This window comes from Heptranchias perlo, chromosome 29, assembly GCF_035084215.1.
Source record: "Heptranchias perlo isolate sHepPer1 chromosome 29, sHepPer1.hap1, whole genome shotgun sequence".
In the NCBI taxonomy this organism is placed as follows: domain Eukaryota; kingdom Metazoa; phylum Chordata; class Chondrichthyes; order Hexanchiformes; family Hexanchidae; genus Heptranchias; species Heptranchias perlo.
The window spans coordinates 14,261,665-14,276,050 of NC_090353.1; the positions used below are offsets into that span (position 1 = coordinate 14,261,665).

Genomic DNA, 14,386 nt, shown 5'->3' on the forward strand with positions numbered 1-14,386 from the left:
CTCAGGGAAACCTGGCCCGCGGCCATTAAATTAAAAAGCTAAAATTTGAGGCATGCAGCCTCATTAAAATATTTAAATTAGTGACCGCCTCTCCAGAGCTGGCTAGTCGCCTGTCCCCCAACCCACCTCCGTTAAAACTAGAAGTGGGTGCGTTGAAGGCAGGTTGGGATTTGGTTTCCCCGTTTTTAATTTTTAACCCCCTGCCCCTCTCCTGCCCATCCTGGGGGGTTAAAACTCCCCCCTTCACGTCTGCTTTTCATTTTAGAAATTTCTGGACGCTGCACTCAAAAAATGGACTCTGCGTTCCTAAACTTGACCATTCGTAGCTGGGAAAGCTGGAATCAATTAAGCCACTTGGCTATCACCTCGTGTACTAATCTGCCTGCTCTCTATCTCAGATCCTGGTACTGAATATATTGATTCATTGGAGTCACAGGAGAACTTAAAGCAGATCAGTCATTTCAGTGTTTCACTTTTCAATTCATGGAGAATGAGAACTCCGCTTAACTCCATCTAAAACCAGGGAAGTATTCACAGTCAAAGCAGACAGTATCTTCTAAATGGGTCTTTACAGTTTTGCCTAATTTCTGCTGATGCAATAGAACTGAAGACACAAATCCAAGGTGAACAAGGTACTGGTTTCCTACGAACATCGCAACAAAACACATTTAAAAACAAAGCAGCAGAGCCCCAGCACCCAAATGGGGATTAACACTTAAAGCAACGCAAAAGACTTAGGAAAATCTCCATTAAGGTATGATGACTGCAAAAGCTAGATAGCTCTAGCTGGCAGAATAGAACATATCAGGAAATGTGTAACATGCCAGCAATAAAACCTAAACAGAGATACGTAAATGAGAAAGACGTCCTTGCAATCTTTAATAGACACATTAACACAGTAAGATGACAAAGGATAGTTACAATGAAAGAAATGTCTCTATGGGTGTGCTTAGAAGACAGAAAACACTCAAAGGATTGCCTGCAGTAGTTGCCTAGATTTGGGAAGAAGCTGCACACCATTGGAAAATCAGTCTTCCTAAATGGTGCCACTTTTCCTCTGTCTCTATATCTAATCATTTTCAGGTCCAGTCCATTGAAGGAAACACAGATGAAATCTACTCGAAATTGCCCAAGGGGCTCCCTTGCTTTCTCTGTGGGTACATGCCCCACCTGATGTAGTAGCCACCCGAACGTACCTGGAAGGTCCCAGGTTCTGTCCCTGGTCTGTGCTGAATTAGCCAATATCATTCAATTGGGCCGCTACAATTGTCCCACGTACTTCTGGGCTACAGAGGGTGAAAATCCTCCAGTCTTCCCATTCCTGATGCTATCTAGGGACCGCTGCTGGGAAGTGTGTGTGTGTGTGCGTGTGTATATTCCGGGTGAGGACAGGATTGAGCTCCATTGTTACGACCCCCACCCCCCATGATTATATAGGTTGCCGTTCCTCACAGTCTAAGCTCTAGGTATTTGCAGATCACTCAATAACAGGCTAACCCTGATCCGAAAACAAGGCTAAAACAGAGCAAGAAGTGAACGTTCTCTTCACCCTCCCCCATTAAAAGAGGAGTAACGAGTGCAGCAGAGATAGAGGGCTCACAAAGGAACCAAATAGGCTACCAGCTGAAGCAGCTAATGAAGGATGAACGTAATGCACTATTGGTAGAAGAGGGTGGTTTACTATTCATAAACCGAACCCTGCTTCAGTGCACCTGCATATAACGACATCTCGCATCCTCAACCAGTAAAGAGAGGCACTTCCACAACCATCCCTCTCCTTTTTAAAGTGAGCTGATTATTTCAGTGTTTAATAGACAGCAATCACAACACACTTATCCAATGATTGAAAGCATTTTTCATTTTTCAATAGATTATCCATTAGCTGCTGCCAATGATTAGTTCAAAGAAACAATTTAAATAACATAAGTAAAACATTGCTACTGTACTGGTCAAAGAGACAAGAGGTAGTCGATTGAAAAAGCATTTTCAAAACCAAATATTTTCAAGTTCCTCTAATCCTTACTGAATTGCTTTGGGGAATTTAATATATATTTATACTTTAAATCCCAGATTTTTGCTAAGTCACAGATGCCTATACAAGAATCTACCTTTTAAAAGGCATCTTTCAGGATCCTTTAAGAGAAACAGAATCCAGCAGAATTTTTGTAAAGGCACATTAGATTCTGGATTGGTCATAAGACAATTACATTGAGATCAATGCTTTTCTAGTACAGTAGCAATTTGCTAATAAATTGATGATTATTAACATGGCAAAAAAAAACATATCAAATAATTATTAAGTCACAGTCAAAAAGAAATCTGAACAGGCTTTTGTTACCTTGCTTTCAGTGTCAAACGGCTTCTGCATGCACCCGGGGTGAGCACTCGCCTGAATTACCTTGTTAGCTGGGTTTTTAACACTCTGAAGGATTCGGCAAGCAAACAAGCAATGCATGGAGGGCTTCACTGATCACCCATCTGTGGGCTCTTCTCAGCTCATGTTCTTAACTAGTTGTCTCCACACCTGTCCTGGCCCTGTACTTGAGTCCAAATGCTACTCCTTGGCAGAACTAGCCAGGAAAAGGGTAGGGGGAAACAGTCCTGGAAAGTCTGCTTGCAGTCACAGCAGCTGTATACAGTTGAAAGCCACCTGGTTCTGTTGTGCCTTCTGCAGTGTGTAGATCCAAGGGGGGTGGGGGAGAGAACAACAGCCGTGAAAGTGATTTGTCCCTGTGTTGTGTGTGGATATGCAGTCTCTCTCTCTCTCTCTCTCCCTTCAGTGTCTGTGAAACACTCTGCACGGCTGAGCTCCCACCTCATACCTCTGTGCGATACCAGGAGCGCACACAGTGCCCTCATCTCACAGCTACTCCAAGCACCAGCCTCCAGCATGTAGCAAAACCCGAACTGGAGTTTGCACAGAAACTGGACTGGCTTCTGTCTTTTTTTTCCCCCACACAGCTGTTTTATTTATCCATTATTTTCTTTTCTTCTTGTACATAAGAGATTTACAAAACCAAAGCTTTTACTAACATAATCCTACATAAACTGAGACGCTTCTTCACTCTTAACAAAAATCTAGGACTTAAAGTACGTATTTTACAGATTTCCCTAACATCTGTAAATATTTGTTTTTGAGAGATTTTTTCAGTAGAATATCTTGATTCTTAATGACCTGCACAGTGGCATGGTTTTGGTTACATAATTTTTTGAACTAATAATTAGCAACAGCTAATAGACTTTGGAGAGTTCTACAAAACAAGTCTCAAATTGAGAAATGATCCAGAGGTCTCTTTGTCCGTTCCACTCCCCACCTCTCCTGAAGGTGCTGATTCTTTCTGGGGTAAAGCCCATGTCCACTGGCATCATTTGGTATCTCACCCAATCGGCTGCTTTTCATAAGTGAGTCTGGACAGTTATCACAGCTTAGCCCAATCCCCTTCTCATCCAACACAAACACTTGTGCATTTTCATATTTGAATAGTGAGAGGTTATGTCATTCAGGAAAAATTGAACAGGCTGGGGCTCTTTTCTCTGGAAAAGAGAAGGCTGAGGCGTGACCCAATAATGGTCTTTAAGATTATGAAGGGGTTTGATAGGGTAGACATAGAGAAGATGTTTCTACTTGTGGGGGAGACCAAAAGTATAAGATAGTCACTAATAAATCCAATAGGGAATTCAGAAGAAAATTCTTTATCCAGAGAGCAGTTAGAATGTGGAACTCGCTACCATAAGGAGTAGTTGAGGCGAATAGCATAGATGCATTTAAGGGGCAGCTAGATAAACACACGAGGGAGAAAGGAATAGAAAGATATGCTGATAGGGTTGGATGAAGAGGAGTGGGTGGAGGCTCGTGTGGAGCATAAACACTGGAATGGACCATTTGGGCCGAATGGCCTGTTCCTGTGCTGTACATTCTATGTAATTCTCTGTCTATGTAGTGACCAGAAGTGGGATCCCAGTTTATTTTTTCCCTCCAAAGTGCAGGGGCACTTTGAGGCCAATTATAGCACTCCTATAACCACTCGGGCTCAGCTCAGCCAACTCAACAGAGACCACGGATCAATCCCATGACCTACAAAGTTTTATTTGTCACAAACTTATTTCTTTATTGATGTTAACTTCCGGGTAGGCGGTTGGGGGAGGGTCTTATGCCTTGGAACAGGAATCATGATTGATTTCTTCCCTTGCTTACCGAGGAACACTGAGGTCACATGCAATGCCCTAACTGATGTCTGTGCTCAGATCAACTAACTTGAGGGCAGAACAAGGATTGGACCTGGAACTTTCCTGACCTGTACTATACTGGGCATCACATTTACTAACTGACCAATTAGGGGACCTGAGAAAGAATGTTCTGTATGGTTTCTTTATTCTAAACCATGCCCCTGGCAGTGATGGACTCTGAGGTGATAATGGTTGCTGGGGTGCCATTTTTCTGGCCACAGGTGGGCTGAGTTGTCAGTTTTCAAATTGCTGGTCTGTACGAGCTGAGAACCAGAACCTGAAGTCACAAATGGAACTTTCGAACACCAGAGCCTGCATAAGTCTTGCACACATACCATTCTGCTGTTGCCACCAGTGTTATGAAAGCACTGAGCAGTATAAATGAGGCAAATTTGGACCAACAACTGATCTATCTGTGGCAGAAGTCCCACATCATAAATAGCTTATCAGAGATGGAGCCACAGGCAACATGTATTAGACAAGAGATATTGGCGTCACAGTGAGGAACACTGTATTGAATTGAACTAAGTCCCTGGGGGGCATCATTAATGTGCTCCATCAGACTGTCCCAATTTCAGCAGCTGCATTTATTTTCCCTGTTAATAATGTCAATATTTTGTATGATTAAATCAGAGTAAGATCTTAACTTATTTTGTTGTAAATCTTGGGTACTTTAAAACTCAATATTATCATTTTTATAACTTCTTTTCCCTCCATTAGTTTTTTTTTTGAAACAGCAGATTAGTAACAAAGGAATTAACAAATGAGTTCAGTTAACTACTCACATGGGTGAAGCCAGAGACAAGGAGGGGCACCAGCTCACTGTGGGAGTTTATGTCTGTGATTTGGGGTCGGCCTCCCCAGGGCCTACTCTTCCTCAGCTCAAAATTCCAATGGACCAAATCACATCCTATCCTCTCCCACCTTCCTGACCTAGCCACAGTACTCGAGTGTGGTATTCGTGACATCAAACGTAAAACATCCCCCCGTTATCCTAATTCCCTGCCGAACAATAAATTGTTGACCCGGTGAGTCTGCCACTTACCCCTAACTCACCAACAGATCCAGAGTACAGCGGGTGCGACACACTGCGGCTCAGTGACATAAACCCCTACTTACTTCGCTGAACCTCAATGTGCCCTGGCTGCTGGCGGTCTGAAATCCCCCGTTTACATTGAAGGGTGAATTCTGAACATTGGTCGCGGCTGCCCTAAAATAAATGCACAAACGCAAGATTGCTCACACACAAGAGTTACATTTGAATCTTTATACTTCGGGGTCCCCGGAGTCAGAGGAGAGTTGCATGGGGCCAACAATGTGGAAACAGCAAGCTCTGTGCACCTGCAAAATAGCATCCACCCGCATCCAGCACCACCAGCAGTGGCTGCCATTGCGTTTGCTGCTAGCGGCACTTTGACACAGAGGAAGCAGAAGAAGCAGCCACTCCCCCAGCGTTAATTTTGCTTCTGCAATGCTCTTCCAATCTTGAAAGATTTCCCTTTGCCTCATTCAGGGACAAAGCGGACATGTTGCTGGAACTTGCAGCTAGCACTTTGCTATTGCAATTAAATCAATGAAATCAAACTCCCAACACTGCAAGGAGCCACCCCAGTGGTCACCATGGTGTAAGAATATTGGGAACAGGGACAAACTGACATCTTTTTCTTAACGCTTTTAACCATCATGCTCTGCAGGTTGTGCTGTTTATTTTGCTGAATTGTAAAATGTTAACTGTTGACTAATGACTGAACTTTGTCACCCTCATTGTGAGACAAGACAGCTATGAAAGAGGAATAATGACCCAAAAAATCAGAAAAATAATCCAAAGATAGTGGTAAGAACGGACAAAGGCAAGACAGCTAGATGAATAAAGTCAAACGAGCTGACCACCTGGAGTTCTGTGAAAAACAATCTAGTAAAGGTTCCTGTGACTAGATAAGTACGGTTAACACAAGCTGGCCATCTTGAATTCCTTGAAATTCCTTGTAAATCTATAACAGACTTGTGACTAACGATTCTGTATATGGTATAAGGGTCCGGCCAGAGGGCTTTAAAAACCCAATGTTATTTGAGCTCAGTGCAGAGGATCCAGAGAAGTAGACCTAGCTGTCAGAAAAACACCTAGCTGTCAGAAAAACACCTAGCTGTCAGAAGACTATCCAACTGTCAGAAAGCTCGAAACGACCTCGCCACCAACATAATTATGAATTCTGCCCAGAGATCAAACGAGGTGATATTGTTTTATTCGCTGCATAATATTGTTTTAATCTCTGTATTATTACTGTCTTCTAATATTAGGTACTTTTACATGTTTGATTTGACTATTAATAAATGAGACATTGATTACCATTTGACGTCATGTCCGAATCTGTTAAATTGGCTCCCCAGTAAATTTGAACAATGCTGGCAATTCCCTTGCCATGCATTCATACAGCACACCTCTGCTTTGCTCCTCCAGTGCTCATGCACGTTGATGCCTGTGCAGTGTAACCTCATTTCCATTACGCTACCTCCGAAGGCATGGCTACAGATTGTAAACAGGGCATTAAATTCAGTCAGATCATGCATGAGGAAATAGGCGGAGAACAAACACTGCACACAGAAATTCTAATCCAAGAACATAATGTCTTGCACTTGCATATTTGTCAGAATTCAGTTGTACTTAATAGACTCATGAGATTTGCAGTAAGCAGGACAACAGAGAGCTGGCACTAGTTACAAGATAGTAATTTAATCAAGCTCTGATGGCATCAGAAATTGCAAGATAAATTTACTTTGGTTCAAAAAAAACATTTATTTTTCCCCCCTACAGTCCTCTTCCCTATTTCTGATAGTGCTGACTGTTGCTGGAATATGTTTCCATGGATACGGGCAGCCCTCCACCCAAGTGCCCATTCTTCAAGTGTGAGTCTAGACAATGAGTGTCAGCTATTCGACCCCTGGACATCACACTGAGCATGATCCTGTCCTTCCCTAACTTCCACACGTGTCTTTCAGCAGAAGCTATTTGGATAGTGTTTGGGAGTGGGAACCCTGGACAATTCATATTCTTCATAGCCCAGGGGCCACTGGATTGTTTTCTTAGTCAGTTAAATGCAGAATAATTAAGATTGACACGGTAGCTTCGTAATTGTAGCCAGGTCAATTGCTGACCCATTTTTCACATCTAAAAACAGGAAGGAGCTGTCACTGTGCAAGTGTACGTGTCAGCAACTCCCAGAGGAAGAACGTGATCACACTAGAAAACTCAACTGCCACAGGACTAACATGCTGTGCACCATTCTTGCGTTCGGTTGCTGTTGTCTATCTCCTCAGAAAAAACTATTTTTCACTACATAACTTTGTGTTCTCTACAAACTTAGGTATGTGGGGAAGTTCTTCTCACTCCTCGACACGGTACAAGAAGAAGCTTGTTGCCTGATAGGCAATCTTTCCCTTATCTCCAACCTCTTTCTCTCCCTTTTTCCATTTTATTGATATACCACAGTCTTTGCTCCTCTGAACTGTCCTCTTTTGTTCCTCCAGGGATGTCCTCCAAACTCGTCCTCCTCACCGCATGCTCACTGTATTGAAATTAAATCTCATCACATTGTCTAGTAAATCTCATCATTCTATGTCTGTTACTCTGACTCATTCTTTCCCCGGATCTTAAAACTGCAACCCCTTACCTCCCTTAGTCTTCCCTTTTTGCTACAAATTACAGGCTTTTAAAGCTCAAGCTTAGCATCCCTGAATCACTGATTTACTTTGTCTTCCCCCTTACTCTTTACAATCTTGTTGATGTCCTGCACTATCGGCCTTAGTCCTTCATTCAGAATTCTCATGAGAAAAATAATGCATTCCATTGGCAAATTGGCCAATTGGACTGATGTTTCAGACAGTCAGTCTACCCACATTCCCCCCCCCCCACCCCATACATAGACATTGGATTTTCCTTGAACACTTCACCCATGTTTCTCAATATCAAATAGAAGGGTTTTATGTAAAGTGCCTTTGTTAAGATTATTATTAAATAGGATCAATCCCTGGAAGATTTCTTCCCTTCACAGTTCCCCGATTAGTTACTATTGATAACCATGTTGCCTTTTCTATTTTCCAACCAATTAATAATCCAATTTACAACTTCATCTTGGATCTCATAAGCTTTCACTGCAGATATGCATGAACCTCATTAAACACCACACTAGAGCCTACTCTCACCTTCCATTGAGCACAAAGATGAGGCAGCCCTAGGACCAACAGTCTAGTTGGCTGAGGAGAAAGCTCTTCTGGAATTGGTGGTGGTGAGCATGAGGAAGGAAGTGCATGTGGCTAGCCCTTGTTCTAGGCTTCAGATTCCATATTAATATGTGGTATAAATGTATCAACTGTCACAGGTTCAATCCCCTGTTTGTGCTGATCGCAGGACATTAGGGTTGTCACAATTTGCCTCAGCTTCCCTAAGCTAGTGAAGCGAAACATCAGCTGCAGTTCCAAACCCGATTGCTGTCCAGTGATCCCTACTGGAAAGTGCACATGGGATAGTGAGTGAAGGAAGCATTGGGCTGGGCTGGGCTTGGATGCGGTGCCCTCTATGTTCAAATAGTCTGTGACTGCAGTCACAACTGTGGCTGCAGTGTGTACCATCCATAGGATGCACTGCAGCAACTCGCCATGGCTTCTTCGACAGCACCTCCCAAACCCATGACCTTTACCACCTAGAAGGACAAGGGCAGCAGACACATGGGAACAACACCACCTGCACGTTCCCCTCCAAGTCACACACCATCCCGACTTGGAAATATATCATCGTTCCTTCATCGTCGCTGGGTCAAAATCCTGGAACTCCCTACCTAACAGCACTGTGGGAGAACCTTCACCACACGGACTGCAGTGGTTCAAGAAGGCGGCTCATCACCACCTTCTCAAGGGCAATTAGGGATGGGCAATAAATGCTGGCCTCGCTAGCAACGCCCACATCCCATGAACGAATAAAGAAAATAGTCTACTGACACTCACTGGCCAGGTTCGTGCATGCTGAATGGCCAGTTGAGGCACTCGAAAGCTGTCAGGCTTGTGAAACACTGCTCCAGCATGAGTCAGCACCTTCAGGAGAGGAGGACAGAAAGTTGGAGGGAAAATCATACTTAGAGAACTGACTGAAATAGAGTTCTGTTAATGGGAGATGAGAAATGAGTAATCATTTATATTTGCAATCAACACCTCCTGACTCCCCAAAGCCTTTCCACCATCTACAAGGCACAAGTCAGGAATGTGATGGAATACTCTCCACTTGCCTGGATGAGTGCAGCTCCAACAACACTCAAGAAGCTCGACACCATCCAGGACAAAGCAGCCTGCTTGATTGGCACCCATCCACCACCCTAAACATTCACTCCCTTCACCACTGGCGCACTGTGGCTGCAGTGTGTACCATCCACAGGATGCACTGCAGCAACTCGCCAAGGCTTCTTCGACAGCACCTCCCAAACCCGCAACCTCTACCACCTAGAAGGACAAGGGCAGCAGGCACATGGGAACAACACCACCTGCACGTTCCCCTCCAAGTCACATATTATCCCAACTTGGAAATATATCGCCGTCCTTCATCGTCGCTGGGTCAAAATCCTGGAACTCCCTACCCAACAACACTGTGGGAGAACCTTCACCACACGGACTGCAGCGGTTCAAGAAGGCGGCTCACCACCACCTTCTCAAGGGCAATTAGGGATGGGCAATAAATGCTGGCCTTGCCAGCAACGCCCACATCCCATGAACGAATAAAAAACCCCATAAAAACCTCTTGAATGAATCATGTCAGAATTTATAAAGATTCCTGATTTCTTCCGTATTCTCTGATAGATATTCTATTTTGCATTATAAATACAGCCACTTTTCAAACAACGAAAAAAATTTACATTGATTTTTTTTCCCGTACAGAATTAATTTTACCTTTAAACAAAAAGTCGAAATAGATATCAATTTTATCTGAAACTTGTTAATGGGTTTTACTGGCTGTTACAATTTATTCCATGGGGCAAGTGGTAATTTTTCTGCTCAGAATCGATATTTTATACATGCTAAAATGAGAAGCGGCAATTCACATGTGTGAAATCGTATATAATAGTCAGCAGAAGGCTTGGCCAATGACCTGTGGGTAAATGGCCTGCCCTTTCCCCCTACCCCCCCAATGCGATACTGAGTCATACGGACCACGAAGGTCCCAAGTTTGATTTGTGGTCTGCTGTGAGCTGGGTTGGGGGTAAACGCTATACCTGGTCTCGGGGACTCTGGGTTAAGGAGGGGAAAACATCAGCCCTAGTTCCTGCTCCTGATTGCTACTCAGTGACCCCTAGTGGAAAGTCTATGTGCGTGAATGGCGGGTGAGGACCGATTAATTGGTCATTTCACCTTATTGTTGTCTGTGGGATCTTAACGTGCACAAAATGGCTGCTAGGTTTGTCTACACAGCGCCAGTCATTGCACTTCAAGAAGCGTTTCAGAGAGATATAAAAAGACGCTATATAAATATAAATCTTTGTAGCTTTAGGATACATTTAAGAGCAGGATCCTCGTTGATTTTATCCTCTCTAACCCAAGGAATGCTGAGGATATTTGTCTTGCCTTACTGCTGTCCACTGCTCTGGCTGAGATCAGCTAATTTAGCAGAGGTCATGGATGAAACCTGGGATCTTTCTGTTCAGTATAGCTCGGTCCACTAAGTGCAGTGCAGTTACCCAACTAAGACATCTAAGGATCAACGCTGCTGAATTATGTAAGAGATCTGTTTTCAGAGTGTTGGAGCAATGTCTGTGGGCCAATAGATGTTTCATTTAATCTGAGGCCCAAATAATTCACTTCCTAATTTGTACTTGCTGTTTTAGTAGCCTAAGCGCTGGTAATACTAATGCAGCAGACAGCGGATCCAGTACGGAGCTTGTCTGTTTGTAATTTGTGCTGTTAATACGAGAATGTGTAACATGAAGAAAACAAACCTCCTTTAACAAGATTTCACAGCTGAAAGCAATCAGTTTACAGCAAGGAACACGAGAGATACGTATTATATCACTTTGGCTGCTTATTTTGGTTTTAATCAAGAGTTATTGGCAAATGTCCCTCATGAGGGATATAAAAGCTTGGACCAACAAAAAATAAATTTTAAGGGCTGCTGCCAAGGGACTGGTGGTACGTTAGGTTCCTACACTGATGTTTCACCTCTGGGCCTGTGCCTGAATCCAACCCAAACTGATGTGATGATCATTTCTGTACGAGTCCCATGTGAAATTATTTGTCGGTAGCCTCAATCCAGTTCCTTGTGGTTGTGGACCGACAGCACAAATCTGCTGCTAGTTGGCACTAAATTGGCAACTCACTTGGAGAGATCACAGGCTGGGTGGTGTGAGAAATGGTAAAATGTCATATTAGTGCAGTGGTGTGAGGGAAGGAATGTTAGAGCTGAGGCACATTGTTGAGGAAGAATAGATGAAGCTTTACTCTGCATCTACCCACCTGACCTGTCAATACTTGATATTGACACTAGTTACTTGACATCACTTACCTTGACGAGCACAAAGAGCAGGTGGCAGCCTTATTCTGTGTCACCATGTTTGTAGCTATGGCAAGATTCTACATCAGGTGCTGTGGATGGTTCTTCAATGTTTTTCATTTTAATTTTATTACCAATGAGCTAAGTATAGAGAAAGGGTATCAATAGACAAGCTTTACTGTTTTGTTACTTTATCACGCAGTCTTCTCTTTACATACGACACTCAGCCCAATTTCTTCCACCAAGATTTTCCCCTCTTCTCTTGAAGGCTTTGGCTTGTGGTAGGGCATGGTTACATGGGCACGAGCCCCTCTCCGATACTTCACCCAAGGAGCCACTCTTCACATGAGTCTAGACAGTCACCATTGCCAGGCTATTCAACTGAAGAGATCATCACAGCCGAACTTGTTCCCAACATCCACGGACATGCACTTTCCAGTGGAAGCCATGGGATGGCGATCAAGAGCAGGAACAGTGACATTTTTCCCCCCTCCATAGTCCAAAAGCACTGAGGCCAGTTGTAGCACTTCTCCTCCCACCCGAGCTGAGACTGAACCTGCAACCTTTCTAATATGAAGAGCTCACTTCTACACTGGGCAAGGGGAGCTCAGCATATATTATTTAACACTCCTGAAATGGAAGGCCAAAGACTCTGCACCCAAAACACAAACCTATCTTTTCTCTTTACAGGCACTTACAGCATTTTTTGATTTTACTTTACAATATTATTTATCAATTTATATTTGTCTTACAGTTAAAAATGTTAGATCTTAATATGGTGCTGAATTAATTAAATCTTGGCAGTCGTCCCAATTATTGCTTAACATAAATAAATAAATGAATTAATCTGACTTCATTTGCACAGTTAGGGTCAGGGCAAGATCATGCTATAACTATTAAATCCTGACCATATTATTTTGAGATCTTTTTGATTTTCTGTTGGGCTCCAGGAGAATCTTTGTTCCCACATTTGATACATAAAAACACGTCAGAATTGACGATGCCAACTTTCAATGCCTCTAAGGGAATCAAAGAATATGGGGATCGGGTGGGAAAGTGGAGTTGAGGTCGAAGATCAGCCATGATCTTATTGAATGGTGGAGGAGGCTCGAGGGGCCGTGTGGCCTACTCCTGCTCCTGTTTCTTGTATATAAAAGATTTTGAAATGTCATTTTTGGAATAACAACAACGTACATTTTTATAAGGCCTTTAACGTAGAAAGATGTCCCAATGCACTTCACAGAATAGTCCGAAAAAAACCCAGCTAAATTAAAGTTTAAAAAAGGAAATAGGACCAGGTGGGTGGAGCGAAATGATGGGTGAGAAGAATCTTTAGATTTTATCATGTTAATTAAAATTGTGTTGGTTACGGCTTGATTTTGGGCATACGACGGCATGCAGAGAGCGTGCACCCCAACTGGCAAGCTCAAGGCCGGCCTAAAATTGGGCCTTGGGTCTCATTTATATTATTTGGGCAAGCTGCCGGCACCTGTCGCGCACCCACAGTCACCCACCCATTTTACAAAGGTGGATGTCGAGCCGCTTGACTTACTGGCTCCACAGCTGCGACTTTTGAAATTGTATTAAAAAAAAATGACCTTTTTGTTGACGACCAATGTTTAGGCCGTAGTGGCTGCTGTAGAATCCTGAGCAGAGTAGGCCTGGCACCTGCTTAGCTCATCCCAAAACCAATTGCTGCTAGGGGGCCTAATATGGAGCCCTTCATTTACATATACAAGGAGCCTAACATCTGTTCTAGGTCACCTTTATCAATAGGGCGGCCCATAATGTTGTCTCAAATCGTAATGTTGCACCCCAAAACTGGTCCTGTTCCACCTGGAAAACAGTTTCATTAATGTCCAATTTCTACCTCATTATTCTATTAAGATATTCATGATTTGTGTAACTTTATTGTTATATTAGTGTTTGTTTCAGCATTACAATAGTTGAATTGAAAGCAAACAAATCCAGTTAACTATGGGAGACAGGAGTTTCCCCAGTTAGACCAGCAATCTAAGATTTAATTCAAGAAAAGGTACATTCTTTAATTAAAAATGTTCAGACACAATTTTGGATATTGGAAAAAACTGCTGCAGATGTGAACCCTGGTCAGTAGTCTTCGAATCTGGGACTGTGAGATTAAATCTGAGTGATTGGAAAGTTTGCTAGTTCTGTCGGCGGAGGAATTGTCAGCTAGTTTAATCTACCATGGTAGTGAGTGATTGCACTATCCAGGGTGTCTCTTTCCACTGACGCAATGATGGAGTCCCTTTACAATTAGAAGACTTCTTATAAAAGACAAAAAGAAAAGGAAAAAGGAACCATACATTTCTTAGGCATTGCATGCGGTAGACTAAAATGGCTGCCTTGGAATGTCACATCCTGTGGGAGGTGGGGTGGAGGATATGATGGGCCTCGGTGTCCCTGGACTACGATAATCAGCCAGGGCTCCTACTTCTATGATCACTATCCAGTGACTCCTGCTGGAAAGTGTACGTAGGTTGACACCGGGCGAGATAAGGATCAGGCTGAGCTCTGATGACCCCCCCCCCGCCTCCCACAGCTGAATAGCTTGCTGAACTTTACTGTCTAGTGTCACAATTGGCCATTTGGGTGAAGTACCAAAGTGTAGCC

The 14,386-nt window shown here is 43.2% G+C and overlaps 1 protein-coding gene across 1 annotated transcript in view; it reads right to left on the bottom strand.

Moving 5' to 3' along the window:
• The window catches only part of LOC137299736 (semaphorin-6B-like), a 403,979-nt gene extending 401,173 nt beyond the window's left edge, over nt 1-2,806 (bottom strand). The window contains exon 1 of the mRNA XM_067968676.1: nt 2,339-2,806. The gene's annotated coding sequence lies outside the window, so the exon portion shown is untranslated. The remainder of the gene's footprint in view (nt 1-2,338) is intronic.
• Nucleotides 2,807-14,386: the final 11,580 nt, after the last annotated feature.